Raw genomic sequence first — 8,547 nt, 5'->3', positions numbered from 1 at the left:
GTTTCACAGTTAACTTTATTTATGTATAAAATTGAACTAACCTCTAAAATTATGATAAAAAGTATAATATAGTAAATACATAAACCAGTAACATGGTCATTTACTATCAATATCAAGCAGTATGTATCGTACATGATTGTATGTGCTATACTTTTATACAACTGGTGGTGTAGTAAGATTTGCTTATACCAGCCTCACCACACACAAGTGAGTAATGCATTGTGCTACATTATGACACCTACAGTGTTACTAGATGATAGGAATTTTTCAGCTCTATTATAATCTTATAAGACCACTGTCATATATGTGGTCTGTCATTGACTGAAATGTTGTTTTGCGGTGTATAGCTGTATTTGAATGGCTGTCTTTATTCAAACTTCATGAGGACAAAAAGATTTGTTAAGAATAAATGAATCATGGCTGGGCACAGTGGCTCACACCTGTAATCCTAGCACTCTGGGAGGCTGAGGCAGGAGGATTGCTTGAGCTCAGAAGTTTGAGACCTGCCTGAGCAAGAGCAAGACGCCGTCTCTACTAAAAATAGAAAAAAATCAGCTGGGCATGGTGGCGTGCACCTGTAGTCCCAGATACTTTGGAGGCTGAGGCAGGAGGATCACTTGAGCCCAGGAGTTTGAGGTTGCTGTGAGCTAGGCTGGCACCACGGCACTCTACTCAGGGCAACGAAATGAGACTCTGTCTCAAAAAAAAAAACAAAAAAAAGAATAAATGAATCATTTCTGTAATGAGAATGAACTGTAATTTTCTGAACTTATTGTATATACATTTACTATACAAGCACTTACAAAATATATTCAGTGAATGTTAATGCACTTTGACAATGTGAGAGAGGTTATCAATCACATGAAAAGAAAGAGTTTCTTCTTTTTTTCCCCTTTTTTTATAATTTCAGAATATTACAGGGATACAAACGTTTTGGTTTCATGAATTGCTTTTGTACAGTTTGAGTCAAAGTTACAAGAGTGTCCATCACCCAGATAGGGTTAATTGTGCCTGTTAGGTCTGAATTTACCCTTCCCCTCCTCCCCGCTCCTATCTGCTTAATTTCCGTTGAATTTTATTACCACATGTGCACATGAGTGTTGATAAATTAGTTCCAATTTAAAAGTAAGTACATATGGCGTTTGTTTTTCCATTCTTGCGATACTTCACTTAGAAGGATGGTCTCAGTTCCATCCAGATTGTTACTAAAGGTATTAGTTCACCATTTTTTTAATGGCCGAGTAGTACCAATACTCCATGGTATACATATACAAAATTTTATTAATCCACTCATGTGTTGATGGGCACTTGGATTGTTTCCACAAAGAGCTTTTTCTTTTTTTTTTTTTTATTTCAGGATATTATGGGGGTGCAGATGTTTAGGTTACGTATGTTGCCCTTGCCCTCCACCCCCCATATCCGAGTTTCGAGTGCGTCCGTCCCTCGATGGTGCGCATCACACTCTTCACAAAGAGCTTTTTCTTAATTGGGGACCAAATTTAAAATAGCTCTTTAGCTTGGGCAGCAGTGTAACCCTTCCTGTGCAGTATCATTAACACCCAGACAATTACGGATTCAGGTACTGAGTCTGAATCATTTCACAAGACACAATAAAAAGCAGAATAAATAAATTATCCATCACATACTGGTGGCCAATAATCAAGACAGAACTTGTGTTTCTTCCAATTGAAAAGGGATTGCCTTTTTATCCCCAAGTTTTCTGAGGGAGACCTTAAGGAAACCAAAAAACATATGGAAAAATGGCTTTTTGCATAATCCCTACATCCTATCTTTGCCAATATGAAGACAGTGACAGTCCCGTCAATGGTCAGACTCACTAGGAAACCGCAGACACATTGTGGCCAGCCTGTTTACTATAACACCATCTCTCAGGTTCTCTTTTCATACTCTATGGATGGATATTTCAGATTTTCTGCTTCTTCAGCTCCTTTGCTCTGATTTAGGGTCAGAAAAAAAAATACAACAGTTTTTAAATACTCGGCTTGCTAATGAAGCTATAATAATGATCTTTTCAGACTCAAGCTATCTGTCTTGACTCCAAGTTAATAATCAAAAATACAGAGGGACACCAATGAGATACTGAGTCCAGAACCATGTTTTACGTAAAGATAAAAACTGTAGTTGGGTAAAGGCTGGAATAGTCAAGAGCCAAGTAGGAATTAGTGTGAAAAGAAACGTATTTTGTATCTCGTGGTAAACTTCTGGCACAAGATTAGGAGTAAGAGATGGCAAAACAAGGTAAGTGCCTAGTCATAAAACTATACGTAAATTAGATTGCATCAAAGACAAAATGACAAAGCCTTGATTTATCATTTAATCAACAGACTTCGTATTTCTTCCTGCTTCTATGTCTTCTGATGGCCTTTCTTGGGAAGAGCTTGGAGAGATCTCCTGTGACAGGACAGGCATGAGGAGACAAGGGCCAGAGATAAAATTAGTTTAATGCTCTTAAGTCTCAACTCACCAGCCACTCAGTCTGCCACTAATCAGAGTGGTAAGTGTAAGAAGAGGGTGGGAAGTTTGATTCTACTAAAAGCAAGATGACAAATCAAAGCAATGCGTTACTCCACACATTAGGGAAAGAATAAGAATTGCAAATGTCAGGAACATTGGATTAGACTTAAGTGAAACATTATAACACCCAGAAAAAAAAAAGTCACTGTAGGGACTATATTTTCTATGAAATATATGCAAATAGTGTCTTCTGTAGCATAGAACTGTATACTAGAATTGTGTTTGATGAACCACTGGCTTTTTAAGCTCCTAGAAGCAGCATGGCTGCAATGACAATAGTGACAATATTGGTAGCTTAATTAAGAAGCCTGATGCTATTAATAAATAGGCACAATTTCAATGCAGAATGACAGTGCTCAAAGAAAGGCATCTCTCTTTTTCTCTCTCCCTCCCTCCACCCTCTCCTTCACTCTTTTCTTTCTATATAAGACATGACATAGAATACATGGCAAAATGTTTGGTGTCATTCATGTGGGAAGCTAAAATAGAAATTCAAAATCCCCAAACCAATCTTAGAGACTTTGTTCAGAAATAGAGCAGATTGAAATGACCTCTTACAACAGATTGTGTCAGAAGAAAAGAGAAAGAGACCATTTCTATAAGGCAGCAAAGTAATATGAAATGACAGAATCTGATGCCTTAACAGTGTATATATGTCACTGACAAAATGAAGCAGTGGGGGCAGCTGTAGAGATCAAGTAAATCAGTGGCAACAAATCAAATTAACTTATGTTAGTTTCGACAACCAAAAACATAGACTAAAGAAAAATGTGTTAAAATGAAGAACCAATTAAACCAGAATTTTACAAAGTTGCATTTGTCCATTACTCTTTCACAATATATGGCTTTTCTGGAAAATGCTTCTATGCTGAGTATGAAAGCATTTCCTAGATTATGGCAAATAAAATCGAGTTTTCTTGGGAGAGCATTATCTCCTATTGTCTCCTCTTGGGGCTTCAATCCTGCACATGGGGGCTCACATTAAGATAAAATCATTAAATACATCATAGTTCACAACAAATTTCTTGGGATTCTCTTTACTTGCATTTCCATCTGACATAAAATGTCATTTTCACTTGCATAAGAGTAGTGCTAAAGTTATAGTCATCATTACTGAAATCTGGAGACCTTAGGCTTAGAGAAGTTTGAAATTTATTGTAGACTTCAAAATCTCAGAACTGAATGGAAACTGAAAATCTATTGATTCCAAAGGACTGCAGAAAAGAAAATTGAGCTCAGAAAAGTGAAAGGGTTAGCCAGTAGCCATAGGAATTTAGTATAAAGTGAAGAAAATTGCAACAGAATAGATTGCACTCGGCTCTCCTCTGTTTTATCCAGTGATGCACATGAAAGACTTTTCATAAAAGCAGGATGTTGGACTAAAGCAGCCACTTAAATCATTTTACTAAAGTTGAAATAGTCACTTAAAGTTATTATTAGAGTGTTAATATTAATGATAACAATGGTTAAAACATACATGTATTTCTAGCAATACATTCATTATAAAATTTGAATTTATAAAAATATAAAAGGTTGAATTAATAAAATGTAGTAGTCTCAAATTCCAAGCAGATAGATCACCAATTATCTGGGTTTGTCTTTCTTCCTTTTTTCCTTTCTCATTTTCTCCTCCTTTCTCCTTCTCTTCCTCCTCTTCTTTCTTGTTCTTTTACAATTTTCATGGTCTTTAAATGTGCACAAATTCTTTGACACTCTTACTTTATAAAGGCAAAGCCTAATTTGCCAATGGGCTGGTCTTAGTGACTCTCTTCAAATGAATAGAACTATGGGGAAGTAACCAAATGTGTAACTTCTAACGCACTGCCATAAGAGGCATTTGTAACTTTCTCCTTACTCTAATTTTTGGATCTCTTGCTCTAGAAGAAGCCAGTGACCTGTCAATAGGATATCTAGGTAGTCATCTGGAGAGCCCTATGTGGTAAGGAACTGAGGCCTCCTATCACAGCCATATGAATGAGCTATCTTGGAAACAGATCTTCTGGGTCCCGGTCAAGCCATCAGATGACTGCAACTCCAGCCAACTTTAACCTCACGAGATAACCCTGAGCCAGAACCATTGAGCTAAGCTGCTCATGAATTCTTGACCTATGGAAACAGTGAAATAATAAATATTTGTTGTGTAAAGCCTCTGAGTTTGAGATAGTTTTTTTATGTAACAACAGGTAACTAATATACATATGCTACCTTTATCATGCCAAATTTTATGACAGGCTTCCTTATATTTTAATAATTAGGAGGCTTTCTTTTAAAATGTAATTATGCAAGTATCACGTTTGGGGTATAAAAATAGAGAACTCAAGTAAATAAATATGAAGAAGACACACATATTTTAAGTACTCCAGATAACAATTGTTCACATTTCACTGTAAATCTTTAACAATTTTTGCTAAGTATTTAACTAAGCTTAAAAAGGCCACCAGGTATGTCCACAGTAAGAGATTAAGAACATAAACTCTGGAGCCAGTCTGCCTTGATTGGAATCCTTGCCCCATCACTAACTAGCTGTGTAACCTTGAATAAATTCTTTAACTTTTCTTTGCTTCAATTTCCACATTTTTTAAATGGAGATAATGAGTATATTTGGCACCTAGGTTTGTTGTGCAGTCCAAATTCATGAAATTAACATATGTAAAACCGTTAGAATCACCCTGGACCATAGAATTAATTCTATACACTTGTGTTATCATTATTATTATTTTGTCATATTCAATGAACTTCTTTCTAATCCATTTTTAAGCAGATTTGGCACAGTCTGCCATTCCCTCCTTGAAATATCTCTGTTGCCATTTTTTTTTCCAACAAAGTCTTGAATTTATTCCTACTTAACAGACATTCCTTTTCAGTTATCTTTTTTTCTCTTCTTCTCACTCTAAGATCTGAAGCACTCCAGTGTCTATCTTTTTTTCTTTTCTCGTTCCACGTGCTTTCCTTCTCCTTTACAGAGTCTTTTCCTAAAAGATCTCTATTAGTCCAATGGTCTTATTCACCAACTCTTTGCATGGTCTGGCTCCCATCCCATCATGGAGCAATCTTTCCTCTCATTCACTGCACACCAGGCATACTGGCCTCCTTTCTGTTCGTGCTTTCAAGCCTTTGCATGCTCTGTTCCCGGTACCTATAATATCCTTACTCAAGTTTTCTACATGGCTCGTTCTCATTCTTTATCTTATAAAAGTCCTCCTTGACCATCCACTATTACTTTTCTGTTTATTCCCTTTATACTTCTTATTACAATTTAATAATGTTTTGCTGTGCTATTCATTCATTCATGCCACACACAAACACTTTGGAGTGCCTACTGTGTGGCAGACAACGTTCTAAGTATGTACATTAGTGAAGAAAAGAGTCAATAATCTCTGCCCTTAAAGAGTTTACATTCTAGTTTTGACAAATAAACAGTAATCAAAAAACATGATACATGTATAAATTATATATTATGTTAATGGTGATAAGTGTTATGGTTAAAGAAAAAAGAAGAGGAAGAGTATGGGGTAACAGAGTTGGTAGGGCTGTGGAAGTCAGGGAGCTGCTACAATATGAAATTATAGTATTAAGGTAGGCCTCTTGGAGATGGTGAGATTTGAGCAAATATTTGAAGATGGTGAGGAATTACGTCATATGCTTATTTGGGGAAAGACTATTGCAGGCAGTGGGAACAAATAGTCCAAAGATTGCAATGTCAGATCATACCTGCTTGGTTAGTAAACTGCAACAAGGCCAGTGCTAATGAAATACAGAACAGAAGATGAAGTTAGAGAAGAAAGAGGGGAGGGAGAGAAAATCAAGAGGGAACCTGAAGATAATTTTAAAGATATGAATTTTTAAAAATTTTCATATGGTCTACTTTGTTTATTATGCAAATCTATTTATCAATAAAATTTAACAATTTGAGCAGGACATTTCTAGGTTCCCTTGATTAATTTTATCTGGTACTAAACAAAAATCTTAATCTACATATTAAGATTGTTTTTTAATCTCATGAAAGATTTCTCTAATTTATAATTTAATTTTTATTTGTCTGGATTTATTTATTAGAATTTCCAATGATCTATATCATGAATATATAAACTCTATTTTAAACCACTGTGTACTCTGTCATCGTTTCTGTCTTTTATTCTTCTTCCTTTGTGTTCTGGAAAAGTTCTTAAATTTGCCTTCCATATCAGGATTTAGTTTTCTGAAATGTCAGTTCTTTCTCCTGCTTGAATCTGCTTTGAGTATAAATCTTATATTATAATAATGAATTATTAGTTAACTTTAATTCTCTCTTTACTGCAGCCAGCAGTCTCTTCACATCAATTAGCTGTATTAAAATCTCCTTTTATCCCTTCTAAGGCATATTTTGATCGAGAAAGCAGCATATCTACTTTCTAAAACAATTCCGTTTCCTATAATATCTTCTTAATATATTCTTTTTTTAGGTTCTTAAGTAATAGTCTATTTTAATTTTATGTTGCATGATCATTTCCCTGGATTTATTTGTTTCTTTTTGTTCATCTTTGAACAAAGAACATTCTATCCATGCTTGATATTTAACAAAACTCCACTTGAAAGGATTCTTCTTACTCTTCAATTGAAAATTAAATATAGTTAAATTTTTCCCCCATCACAGCTGCCAGGGTTGGTGAACATGAGTGTCCATTACCACATTAATGATCAGTAACCGAAAGGGGAGGAAACTCCAAGCAGGGAAATTTGACACCTGCAGTTCTACTCTGGATTTGACAAAGTTGTGGTACCACCTATCATTTATCTCATGTGGTTTTCTTTCTGGCTCACTTCTGCTCCAGGTACATGACATTGTAATTTATTCCTTGATGTATTCTACTCACCATATCAGGAAAAAGTCCCATGAGAATGAATACAACCGTCCTAAATTTTTCACCAGTGTGAATGATAGCTTGTGGCTCTTCTGGCTCAATGGTGGGAGACAGAAAGGCTCACCAAGAAAGTGTATCTAGGGGCTGTCTGTTGACACCCACCCTCCAGAATTGGGCTGTTTGCTCACAGAACACTTGCTGCTTTCTCAGAAGGGGATGTTGCTGTTAATCTGTTGAAGTTATCTTTTCCTCTGGTCTCATATAGTGAACCTCTTTGTCCTATAATGATTAAACAAAGATAGGAAAGAGGCTTTTCTCCCAAATGTCTACATATGAAGCAAATAAGGAGATAGTTCTGCTGTTCTTCTATTCCACAATGCTCAAAATCTCCTAACAGAGAAAGAGTACAGAATGCTTTCTTCCTTGAACTTTGGTCTTTTCCCCACCAGCTAGGTCAAGTGCAAAAAACTATTTATCCTTTTCATTAATTATATCCTAAACATCTAGAAAAACACCAAACACAACCTTGCAATATGGACAAAAAAGTTTACTGTGCCAATGGGAAATGAGTTACAACCCAACATTTGCATTATGCCTCTGAATCACTAAATCTCATTCAAGTTCAGTAGAGATGGGGGTCACTCATACTGTTCTCTGGCTGTTTTAGCTCCTATGGCACCTTGAGGTGAAAGGCAGGTCAACAAAATTCAGGCAGAAGTTGGTTCAGATTTCAGCCAATAGATCCTATAGACATAACCTTAGCAATTTTATCTACATATATTCAATATTTATTCTTCACATTTAAGGAAAAAAGCAGGAAGAATTTCATCTTGAAAATGTAAATGCTGTTAGTAGTAAGAAGAAATTCATGACATATGTTAAATTTAGCTTAAATCAACTTGGGGGAATTGAAAATCTAAAGACGCTAATACAATAAGGAGCTGGACTAATAGAGGATTCCAAAGGCTCACTGAATGCTAAGTATATTTTCAAACAATAATAAATGAACTACATTTTCAATTTGTGTGAATCTCAACTGTTTGGCTATTGATACAATTGAGACAAGAAGCAAATCATTTTGCGCACCCCTAATTGCATTATATTTTCTTTTTTTATTATTTCAGCATATTATGGGGGTACAGATGTTTAGGTTACGTATGTTGCCCTTGCC

The sequence above is a fragment of the Propithecus coquereli genome, unplaced genomic scaffold (assembly GCF_000956105.1).
Source record: "Propithecus coquereli isolate 6110/MARCELLA unplaced genomic scaffold, Pcoq_1.0 Scaffold19, whole genome shotgun sequence".
Lineage (NCBI taxonomy): Eukaryota > Metazoa > Chordata > Mammalia > Primates > Indriidae > Propithecus > Propithecus coquereli.
This window is presented reverse-complemented; position numbering follows the sequence as displayed.